Consider the following 13,244-nt stretch of genomic DNA (forward strand, 5'->3'; position numbering starts at 1 on the left):
ATCTATACCTAATTTATTGAGAGTTATTTTTACTTATCATAAAAGGATGTTGAATTTTGTCACATGCCTCCTCTGCATCTATTGAGATGATCATACAATTTTTAATCTTTATTTTGTTAATGTGGTGTATCACATTTACTGCTTTGTGTATGTTGAACCATTCTTGCATTCCAGGAGTAAATCCCACTTGATCATGCCTTAATATACTTTTCATGTACTATTGAATTTTGTTTGCTCTTTTTTTGTTGAGGATTTTTGTATCTATGTTCATAAGAGATATTGGCCTGCAGTTTTCTTTTCTTGTAGTGTCCTTGTCTGCCTTTTGTGTCAGGGTAATGCTGGCCTTGCAAAATGAGTTTGGAAGGTTTCCTCTTTAATTTTTGAGAAGAGTTGGAGAAAAATTAGTGTTAATTTTCTTATAAATCTTTGGTAGAATTTACCAGAGAAGCCATCTGGTCCTAGAGTTTTCTTTGTTGGGAGGTTCTTGATTATTGACTTGATCTCTTTAGTTGTTATTGTTCTGTTTAGATTTTCTATTTTTTTTTTTTTTATGTTTTAGTCTTGGTAGGTTGGATGTTTCTAGGAATTTATTTCGTCTAAGTTATCTAACTTGTTGGCATACAGTTGTTCATAGTAGTTTCTTATGATCATTAGCATTTCTGTGTTATCAGTTGAAATGTCTTCTCTTTCATTTCTTAATTTATTTATTTGAGCCTCCTGTCTTTTTCTCTTAGTCTATCTAATAATTTGCTAATTTTATTAACTTTTTCAAAAGACCATCTTTAAGTTTTATTGATCTCTTCCATTGTCTTTTTTTTTTTTTTTGCATTTAAGTTTTATTTATTTCCATTTAGGGTTTAAATCTTTCAAGAAAAAAACTCCTTTCTTCACATTGATGAGGAAAATTAAAAACAGAAGATCAAGTGTGCCATCTGAAGATTTTTAAAGCAGAAAAATCTTCAAAATACTGTACAACATCCATGAAAATCATCTCTGAACCAGATATAATGAAGGCTATAAAGAATGTGAACAAGCATTTATTAGATGTTATTAGGCTGAGTAGTTAGATGATAACAACATTCTCATGAAAACTGATTAGCTGCAAGTTTATCGATGCTGCTAGTGATGTTGAAATATGCATTTGGCTATTCAGCTTTCTGAAGGGCAAGGGTGAAGCTGACTGGTAATTTCAGTCTATGACTGAAGTTAAACAACTTTGCCTCTCCAAATTTGTGGGAAATAAGGGCTGCCTCAGATACAGCCATATCTCCAGAATTAATAATTAATGAGTCACATGAGGAGTATGTGTGCCTGCCATTCAGAGTGGCCTTGAACAATTCTGAAGACACAGAACTGTCAGTGGTTGCTTTATCCAGCTTAAGAATGTTAATTAAGAGTTAAGGTCACTTATAGGAGGGAACATAACCTGGCCCAGACATACAGAGGCAAAGACTCAACACACTTTGGAGCAGGTCGTCTTGTTTTACATTTTTGCCAGAAAGGAATTACCCAGGTAAAAAATCAGGGTCTTACACAATGTGATTGACCATATTCCAAACAAAAATAGATATGTTCTCAAGTCTTTTCCTTTAGCTAGTTCTAGTGGCTAGGAATCAGGTTATCAAAATTTAACCAGGCAATATGTTGGAGATCTTTACTTCTGTGTCTTTTGTTGTCTTTTTAGTCTCTTTTATATTTATTTCTGCTCTGATCTTTGCCATTGCCTTCCTCTATTAACTTTGGACTTAATATTTTCTTTTTTTCTAGTTCCATTACGTGTAAAGTTAGGTTATTTGAAATTTTTTTCCTTAATGTAGGCATTTATTGCTATAAACTTTACTCTTTTGCGGCATCCCATAAGTTTTGTTGTGTTGTGATTCCATTTTCATTTGTTTCAACATATTATTTGATTTCCCTTTTGATATCTTCTTTGACCCATTGGTGTTCAGAAACATGTTGTTTAATCTCCACATATTTAGGGATTTTCTATTTTTCTTCCTATAATTTATTTCTGGTTTCATACCATTGTGATCAAAAAAATACTTGACATTATTTCCATCATCTTAAATTTATTAAGACTTGTTTTGTGGCCTAATGTATGATCTATCCTGGGAATGTTTCACTTGTGCTTGAGAATGTGTATTCTGCTGTTATTGGATAGAATGTTTTGTATATGCCTATTAGGTTCATCTGTTCTAACAGGTAGTTTAAGTCCAATGTTTACTTACTAATTTTATGTCTGGTTAATCTATCCCATTGTTAAAAGTGGGGTATAAAATCTCCTACTACTATTGTATTGCTGTCTATTTTCCCTTCAGACCTGTTAATGTTTGTTTTAAATAATTTAAATGGTCCTTGGCTTTTTTATTTTTTTCATTTTCTATGTATTTTGTTTGCTTGTTTGCTTTTGAAGAAGTGGAGTTAGATATATATATATATATATATTTAATTAATTTATTTATTTGGGGGTACACCAAGTTCAATCATCTGTTTTTATACACATATCCCCGTATTCCCTCCCTTCCTTGACTCCCCCCCCGAGTGAGTTAGATATATCTTAACTTTTGTGAATTATAACCCCAGAGAATATGTCCCATCTTTGTTCTATTTTTACAGTAGGAGTGCCTAAGCTCATGGTAGAACAATGGAATTTTAGATCCCACATTGAGTTTTTTAAAATAAATTTATTTATTTATTTATTTATTTTATTGGCCATGTTGGGTCTTTCTTTGCTGTGTGCAGGCTTTCTTTAGTTCTGGTGAGTGGGGGCTACTCTTCGTTGTGGTGTGCGGGGTCCTCATTGCCATGGCATCTCTCATTGTGGAGCATGGGCTCTAAAGCACAGGCTCAAAAGTTGTGGCACCTGGGCTTAGTTGCTCCGCAGCATATGGGATCTTCCAGGAGCAGGGATTGAATCCGTGTCCCCTGCATTGGCAGGCAGATTCTTAACCACTGTGCCACCTAGGAAGCCCCCACATTGAGTTTTCATTTTTTTTAAATTTTATTTTTTTATTTTTATTTTTTGGGGTACACCAAGTTCAATCATCTGTTTTTATACACATATCCCCATATTCCCTCCCTTCCTTGACTCCCCCTCACCTTGAGTCCCCCCCACCCTCCCCGCCCCAGTCCTCTAAGGCATCTTTCATCCTCAAGTTGGACTCCCTTTGTTATACAACAACTTCCCACTGACTATCTATTTTACAGTTGGTAGTATATATATGTCTGTGCTACTCTCTCACTTCATCTCAGCTTCCCCTTCACCCCCTGCCCCTTCCCAAACCTTGAGTTCTCCAGTCCATTCTCTGCACCTGCATCCTTGTTCTTGTCACTGAGTTCATCAGTACCATTTTTAGATTCCGTATATGTGAGTTAGCATACAATATTTGTCTTTTTCTTTCTGACTTACTTCACTCTGTATGACAGACTGTAGGTCTATCCACCTCATTACATATAGCTCCATCTCATCCCTTTTTATAACTGAGTAATATTCCATTGTATATATATGCCACATCTTCTTTATCCATTCATTTGTTGATGGGCATTTTGGTTGCTTCCATGTCCTGGCTATTGGAAATAGTGCTGCAATAAACATTATGGTACAAGTTTCTTTTGGGATTATGGTTTTCTTTGGGTATATGCCCAGAAGTGGGATGACTGGATCATATGGTAGTTCTATTTGTAGTTTTTGAAGGAACCTCCAAATTGTTTTCCATAGTGGCTGTACCAACTTACATTCCCACCAACAGTGCAGGAGACTTCCCTTTTCTCCACACCCTCTTCAACATTTGTTGTTTCCAGATTTTGTGATGATGGCCATTCTGATGGGTGTGAGGTGATACCTCATTGTGGCTTTGACTTGCATTTCTCTGATGATGAGTGATGTCGAGCATCTTTTCATGTGTTTGTTGGCCATCTGTATGTCTTCTTTGGAGAAATGTCTATTTAGGTCTTCCACCCATTTGTGGATTGGGTTATTTGCATTTTTGGTATTAAGCTTCATGAGCTGCTTGTATATTTTGGAGGTTAATCCTTTGTCCATTGTTTCATAGGCAACTATTTTTCCCATTCTGAGGGTTGTCTTCTCATCTTGTTTATGGTTTCTTTCGCTGTGCAAAAGCTTTTAAGTTTCATGAGGTCCCATTTGTTTATTCTTGATTTTATTTCCATGATTCTAGGAGCTGGGTCCAAAAGGATCTTGCTTTGATGGATGTCATAGAGTGTTCTGCCTATGTTTTCCTCTAGGAGTTTTACAGTGTCTGGCCTTACATGTAGGTCTTTAATCCATTTGGAGTTTATTTTTGTGTATGGTGTTAGGAAGTGTTCTAATTTCATTCTTTTACATGTAGCTGTCCAATTTTCCCAGCACCACTTATTGAAGAGGCTGTCTTTTTTCCGTTGTATATTCGTGCCTCCTTTGTCAAAGATAAGGTGCCCATATGTGTTTGGGCTTACTTCTGAGTTCTCTATTCTATTCCATTGACCCACACTGAGTTTTAACATAACTACATCTTTTTCTTCTTTCCTTTCCTTTTGCCCAGCCAGAGATAATTATGGGAAGAAACATCAGTTATAGACAAAATAAAGAAACTATAATTTTCTTTGCAGTTTGGCTACAGTCTAAACACAATAAGCAATTTTCTGGCTAGGATATGAAAGGACATAGAAAATCTTTGTTCCCATGGTAACACCAAAAAATTTGGATATTATAAAACTTATACTTATGAATACTTATACTTATGAATATACGTATGAAACTATTGCAGAGAGATGGATGTAAGAAAATCCCATATTGACTGATTTTCAGAGAGAGGAACTCTTTATACACAACTATCAAGAAAGGGCAGTTTCTGGAGGCAACATTGGAGAAGAAAGCCTGCCAAGCCTGAGATAGATGAAAGATTAACAATGGTGAGAACAGGTTGGAGAGACTGGAGTCTAGAAGACTCTCAAATACAGTAATAGTTACTTGGGCTAACAATTCTCCCTGGCTTACCTGTCCTGTTTTGCTGAGTAAAGGGCAGTGATTATGGACCTAGTCCAGAGACTACATGAGACTAGAGGATATACTCTAGTATGGTGCCTAGAAAAAAGGGCTCTTCTACCATGGGTTCAAAAGATGAAGCTGAGGTCCCACCAGGCCCCAGGATTAAACATTGATAAGATCAAAGAAATTAGACTTGGACAGGAACAGCTGTGTCACTGGGAGGAAGGCTAACCAGAGATGAAGTCAATATTAAAAATTGCTGTCGAGGGAGGGAGGAAATATGGGGATATGTGTATAAAAACAGATGATTGAACTTGGTGTACCCCTCAAAAAATAATAAATAAATAAATAAAATTTAAAAAAAATTGCTGCCTTAGGCCAAGATTAAATTGATACATGGTGATATCTGAATAATTAAGTCTTCACTTTAGTAGCCATATATTGAAAAGAGATTGTACATTCTTGGAAATAAATATAAAGCAAAAGAGTTGTATAATTAAACTCTACTGCTATTTATAAACAATGTCCAATATATCATAAAGCATTGTGAGATATGTGATGAACATGGGACACATAAATACAAACCAAAGAAACAAAGATACTGGAATTAGCAGAAAAGGAGCTTAAAACTAGTATTACAAATGTATTTGGTGTGTGGCACTGGTTTGGGCTAGCTCTGTCCTTCAAGTAAAGATCACTGCTCCTCTTAGATTAGCTGACTCTGTATGACACTTCCTCCCAGGCTCCAGTAGCAACTCCCTCTCCTTGGTCGTTAATGCATTTTGGTAGAAATAATGATTACAAAAAAAAAACCAAAAAACAAAAAACAAACACTCAGAGAGACAAAAACTTTACAAGTAAATTTTAACATTTGACTTGCCAATATGCCAAAATGACTTTACCATATATAATTTTTTCATATGAAAAGGAATTGATCCTAATGAGTATACTTCTAATAAAAACATAATTAAAATTGGGAAACAATAATTTATTTAATTGTGGTTTTAGAATCATGAAATTAAATTGGCTTAATGGAATTTACTTGGTATACTTTCTCATAGATTTCTAAAAATATTCTTTCTTTTTTTAAAGAACTTTTATTGAGATATAATTGGTATACAATAAACTTCATATATTTAAAGTGTACAATTTGATATTTTTTCTTATTAGTAATGTATATATGGTAATCCCAATCTCCCAATTCATCCCACCCCCACTCCCTCCCTACCTCCCTCGCTTTCCCCCCTTGGTGTCCACATGTTTGTTCTTTACTTCTGTGTCTCTATTTCTGCCTTGCAAACTGGTTGATCTCATAGATAATTTAATTTGAAGATTTAAGTAGAGGAACTCCCCAAAGCTGGAGGAAATAGGATTTTTAGACTACAAATGCAACATAGAGATCTCATTTAAGGCTGACTGTAACTATGGGAAAAAATATGGAGGCAGTAGCCCAGAGTCAGATAAAATCCTCCACTTGCAGCAAAGTCTTATTAGAAAGCTCCCACATTAATGTAGTTTACTTACAAGGTACGAAATTGAATTTGCTTGCTCTTCTTAAAGTGGTGGGTTAAGATAAGTGTCCCAACAGATGAACAGCTGCTACTGCAGGTGACTGTCCGCATCAGGCACTGAATTTTTGCCTCAGAATTGGGTAAAGCTGAGCTACATAGAATTTTCAGGGAATTTTACTTTAGACATCTTAAAAGCTGTAACTTGATGCTTGTGAATGTCTATACTTCACCACTAGATGTCACCGGGAGATAAACAGTCACTGACCAGACTGTAGCTTACTGGAAGTTTTCCTAAGAAAAAAATAATCAATTTTGTGAATATATTTTTTTGTTTGCTCATAAAAACCTGATAGCATCAGACACCTCTCGTGTCCTGCGTCACATCTTCTCAGCCCATTATTATTTCCCCAGCCGTTGCTAAGGCAACTGGTGAGAGAACCTAACTCCATCCGCACTGAATATCTTCTGCATTTTTGCACTAAGGCTGTTCTCAGGATGTGGTTGGGACACCTGTGAGCAGCTGCTTGTCATGTTTGGATGCTCAAAGCTGCAAATGTGAGGGAATTAACACTCCTCAGGGCAAACCTAGACTCTTAGAAGACAGGGGTCATGGATGTGTGCTCCCCTCATCTCCCTCAGACTGATAACACTGAGCCACAATCTGTGGGATTCATCAGAGGGTTCCAGTGGGATCAGATCCTAGTTTTCCATAGTGGTGACCACTCTGACAAGACACCATTGTACTGGCTTTGTCTTCTTTCCTGTTTTACCCCGTGTCCCACTCCTAATGCCTGGTATCATGTCCCTAAATAAAGTCTTACCTATAAACCTCCCTTTGTCATTGCAGTATATATATTTTTAAGCTCTTTATTGGAATATAATTTTTTAAAGCTCTTTATTGGAATATAATTGCTTTACACTCTTGTACCAGCTTTTGAGGTACACCAAAATGAATCAGCTGTATTTATACATATATCCCCATATCCCCTCCCTCCCGCGACTCCCTCCCACCCTCCCTGTCCTGGCCCTCTAAGGCATCACCCATCATCGAGTTGATCTCCCTTTGTTATACAGAAGCTTTCCACTAGCTATCTATTTTACATTTGGTAGTGTATCTATGTCTATGCTACTCTCTCACTTCATCCCGGCTTCTCCTTCGCACCCCCCCAACCCCGTGTCCTCCATTCCATTCTCCATTGCAGTATACTTTGACTTTCTCTCCTTTCCTATTTTAGATCTGCTTTCCTGAAGGAATGTAAGCACAACACAATGCCCTGATAAAGAATATTTCCAACCCCCAGAAATCTCCCTCATGGTTCCACTTCCCAGTTAACATCTTTTAAAGACGACAAATACTCTGATCTCTATGCCCAGAGTTTAGTTTTGATTCTGTTTTTGGACTTCATGTTACTAGAATTATACAGTAAAGCCTATTTTGTGTCTGCCTTCTCTCACTCAATGTTATTTTTGTGAGATTTATTCATATTGTGACATGCAGCAGTAATTTATTATTTTTCATTTCTGTGTAGTATTTCATTGCGTGAATATATCAAAATCTATTAATTCCACTGTGGATAGACACTTATTTTGAAAATTTTATTCATTTATTTGTGTTTTTGACTGCATTGGGTCTTCGTTGCTACACAGGCTTTCTCTAGTTGTGGAGAGTGGGGGCTGCTCTTCATTGCATAGGTGGGCTTCTCATTGTGGTGGTTTCTCTTGTTGCAGAGCACGGTCTTTAGGGCACAAGGGCTTCAGTAGCTGTAGCCCTCCGGCTCTAGAGCACAGGCTCAGTAGTTGTGGTGCATGGGCTTAGCTGCTTGGTGGCATGTGGGATCTTCCTGGACCAGGGATCAAACTCATGCCCTCTGCATTAGCAGGCATATTCTTAACCACTGTGCCACCATGAAGTCCCTAGATATTTAAATTATTTCCAGGTTATAGCTGTGTTGGACAACACTGTTTTGAACATTTTGTACATTTTTTTTTGTGAACATAAACTCATTTCTCTTGAGAATATACATGTAAATGAAATCCTGAGTCACAGGTTATGCACACTTTTTACATTTAATAAATACTGACAAACAGGTTTTCACGGTGTTTATACCAATCTACCTTCCATCTTGTCCACATCCTAACTCATATTTGATATATTAACCCTTTTAATTTTAACCTTTCTGGTGGGGTGTAGAGCGTCTAATTGTTATTTTGGTTCAATGTTTACTTGTTGACTAATGGTACACAATGTATTTTCATTTGCCTTTGAGCCATTTTATATACTCTCTTGTGAAGTACTAGTTTAAGGTTTTAGCTGTGTGTGTGTGTATTTGTGTGTGTGTGTGCACGCGTGTGTGGTGTGTGATAGGGAGGAGATTCAATCTTTTTCTTTTTGAAGTTCTTTATAATTTCTGTATACTAATCCTTTGTTGGATATGCATTGTGAATATTTTCTACCAGTCTTGGTTTACTTTTCACTCTCTTAAATTTGAATTTTTTTCGAGTTTTTTTTTTTTTTAATTTATTTTTGGCTTCATTGGGTCTTTGTTGCTGCGAGTGGGCTTTCTCTGGTTGTGGTGAGTGGGGGCTACTCTTCATCATAGTGCACAGGCTTCTCAGTGTGGTTGCTTCTCTTGTTTCAGAACACAGGCTCTAGGTGTGTGGGCTTCAGTAGTTGCAGCACGTGAGCTTAGTAGTTGTGGCCCGTGGGCTTAGTTGCTCTGAGGCATGTGGGATCTTCCCTGCCAGGGATCAAACCTGTGTCCCCTGCATTGGCATGTAGATTCTTAACCACTGTGCCACCAGGGAAATCCTTAAAGTACTATTTTGATGAAAAGTATCTTTTGTTAATGGGATACAGTTTATTGACATTTTTCTTTATGTTTATTTTATTCTATTCCTATAAATTATTTACCCCTACACAATGTCATGAGATATTCTCCTTAATCTATGGTTCTCAAACTTGAGTGGGCATCAGAATAATCTGGAAGGCTTTTTAAAGCGCATATTGTTGGGACCCACCTCCAGAGTTTCTAATTCTTTCAGTCAGGGAAGAGGCCAAGATTTGCATTTCTTATAACATTTAGATGCTGCTGATTCTTCTGGTCTGAGGATCCCACTTTGCAAACCACTGTACTATTTTATCTTTGAGAAGCTTAACTTTTTAAATTTTTGCATTTATATCTACAATATACCTGGATTTAATTTTTGTCTGTGGTGGGAATTGGGGTAAAATTATATCTTTTCATTGCTAGTTAATTGATTAATAACACTGATATGCAGTGCCAATTGTGTTGTAATTTAAATGTCCATATGTATACACATGGATCTGTTTCTGGACTCCTTATTCTGATCCTATCTTCTATAAGTCTATCCTTGTGCCAATGCAGTGTAGTAATCTTATTTACTCCAGGTATATAATAAATCTTGTAACCACTAGAGTGACTCTTCCTACTTTTCTTCTTTAAGTGCCTCTTGTGAAAGGAGAATAAAAATATAATGTTGATCTTGGGCTTAATAAAGAAAAGTTAGACTTATTTCTACATTTAAAAAACATAGATGTCTATTTAAATGTAAATATTGATGCAACAATTATTAATAAGAAAACAATTGAGAATTATAGACGTTTTGGAAGTTGGAGGTTACTTTCATAAGGCATAGCACCAGTCTCTGAAGTCTAGACATCTAAAAGACACCTCTGTTAAAAAAACACATTTGAAAGTCATTAAGACTTTGAAAAGTGAAAGAGGTAAAGTAAAGAAGATTTTGAAAGTGAATATATTCAGCGTTATGGGCTGACTTGTGTCTCTCTAAAATTCCTATGTTGAAGCCCTAAAGCCCAGCATCTCAGAATGCAGCTGTACTTGGAGAGAGGGCCTTTAAAAAGGTAACTAGGGCTTCCTAGGTGGCGCAGTGGTTAAGAATCCACCTGCCAATGCAGAGGTCATGGGTTCGATCCCAGCTTCAGGAAGATCCCACATGCCGCAGAGCAACTAAGCCCATGTGCCAAAAAATAAATAAATAAATAAAAAATAAAATAAAAAGGTAACTAAATTAAGATGAGGCTGTCAGAGTGGCCCCTAATCTAATCTGAATGGTAGCCTTATAAGAAGAGGAAATTCATATGCGCAAAGGTGAATGGACTTAGATTCTGTCATACAAAGTGAAGTAAATCAGAAAGAGAAAAACAAATACCATATGCTAATGCATATATATGGAAGCTAGAAAAATGGTACTGATGAACCTAGTGGCAGGGCAGGAATAGAGATGCAGATGTAGAGAACAGACTTAAGGACACAGGGTGGGGGAAGGGTAAGCTGGGACATAGTGAGAGAGTAGCATTGCCATATATACACTATCAAATGTAAAATATGATAGCTAGTGGGAAGCTGCTACAGAGCACAGGGAGATCAGCTCGATGATTTGTGAAGACCTAAAGGGGTAGGATAGGGAGGTTGGGGGGGAGGCTCAAGAGGGAGGGGATATGGGGATATATGTATAGATATAGCTGATTCACTGTGTTGTACAGTAGAAACTAACGCAATACTGTAAAGCAATTATTCTCCAATAAAGATGAAAAAATTTTTAAAAAAAAGAGTCAAAAGGGATGTGTGTGCACAGAGAAAAGATGGTGTGAGGACATTAATGTGAGAAGATGACCATCTACATGCCAAAGAGAGAAACCTGGGGAGAAACCAAACCTGTTGACATCTTGACCTTGGACTTTTGGCTTCTAGAACAATGAGAAATAAATTTTTGTGGTTTGAGTCACCCAAGCTGTGGTAATTGTTATGGCAACACTAGCGAACTAATACATCCATTGTTGGCAAAGTTTTCTCCCAGATTAGTCATTAAGAAAGGTAGCAAAGTAAAGAAGCATATAACAACCATAGCAGGATAATAATTAAACGTCTAGGTAGCATTTTCCAAACATGTTAGGGAAAATCCAAGTCTTCTTAAAATAGTTTTTGTAGAAGATGCTCTTAAGGAGAACTCTTGAGTAAACATATAGCAAAGAATGGCTTTACCTACTTTCTGTTTGATTATAAGGCTCCTTACAAAATGAACTGGGAAAAAAGGATATTAAATGTAATTGGTACAAGAAGAGGCACCTAATAGATGTGTTGACCATTATCCTTCTTATGTAGTGATTGCTGAAACAGTTAAGAACCATTAAGCTGTATGGCTAAGAAAATGTTCTTTGACTGTCCAAGAGTCTCATCAGCTTCTTGTTGAGGAGTTAAAGTTGACATCTGACACACAAAGTGTTACACTGGTGCTCATTATGTAGGTTCAGATTCAACTTTCTTGATATCTTCATCAATTTCTGAATTAAAAACCACTTGAAATATTCTCATGGATATATAGTCTTACTGTCTCAGTCCTACATGATTACTGCAGCCAACATCTGGGGCTCTGAGTGAGCAAGGCCATGTGAGCAGTGCAAATATAGATAAAAGGGGTTTAATGAGGCTCATTCCATCCCTGTACTTTCTCTCACACATAATAGAATTATCACTCTCTACATTTGTAGTTGGTTTACATGTTTCTTTCTCTAGAGTGTGAGCTTCTATCTTCTACTCTTTCTCATCTTAGTGTTCAGCATGTCCCTCAGTGTTTATCAAGTATTGATTAAATTATTAAGAAAAAAACTGATCTAAGAGAAAGGAACTTTGCTTTAAATTGATTTATATTCTGTTACCTAAATCTCTGAGCTGCTTTCTTCACTATAAAAAATTAAGATTATTTTTCAAATCATTAATTTGCTTTGGAGATTTTCCCCCTCCAATCTAAAGATTAATGCCTTTTATTAATTCTGGAAAATTCCCAGCCATTACTTCAAATATTTCCTCTTCTCATTATTTGTTTCATCTCCTAATGAAATTCCTATTGAGCTTATATTGGATTTCATGTTAGCCTTCATATCTCTTAACTTCTTTTTTTCATATTCAATAGTCTTTAGTTATGTATTGCATTGTAGGAAATTTTTCAGATATCTCAATCTAGAAATATTTTAAAATTGCTTTCTCTTTTTGTTGCTTAATCCATGCATTGAATTTTTAATTACAATGTTTAAAATATTTATTTCTAGAGGCTTAATGTGCCTGGTAGTTTTTGATAATGTCTCCTTCTCTTCTGATATTATTCCTTTTATATCTTTAAGTTTTCAAAATAGAATCTCCTCTACATGTGATTTCTTGAGGAATCTAGCCTATTATTTGTTTGTTTACCTACTTTCCTTCATGATGGATTATTCCTTTCTGTGTTCTCTAATTTTGGATTGTGGCCTCATATGGGGAAAGGCTTTATGTGTGGGAATCCTTTGCAGCTTGTGTTGAAGGTGCTTCTCTAGAGATCAACTTTTCTTTAAATTTCACCAAGTGTCACAGAGATATTACAAACTTGAACTCACCTTTTATTTTAATTTGTTGGATTGAGGATTCCAGGGTCTCACTAGTAGAATATTTTTGAGCTCCTATCTCAGACTTGTGACAGTAATTCTCAGAAAGAGAAGGAAAAAAACAAGCCAATATTCAGTAAATACACAGGGAAACCCTCTTCCCTATACAGTTAGGTGCAAATCTTTTCACTGAGATGAGAGTACAGCAGGAAACTCAGTTGCAAATTTCACTTTGTTTGCCTGGTCTCAAGGCGTTGTTTCCTGATCCAAGTAACCACAATGACCAAACGCTATGGAACCCACATGGTATCTTGTTGTGCCCAAGACTCATTTCCTGTTTGCATCTCTG

This window comes from Hippopotamus amphibius, chromosome 1 (genome assembly GCF_030028045.1).
Source record: "Hippopotamus amphibius kiboko isolate mHipAmp2 chromosome 1, mHipAmp2.hap2, whole genome shotgun sequence".
NCBI lineage: Eukaryota > Metazoa > Chordata > Mammalia > Artiodactyla > Hippopotamidae > Hippopotamus > Hippopotamus amphibius.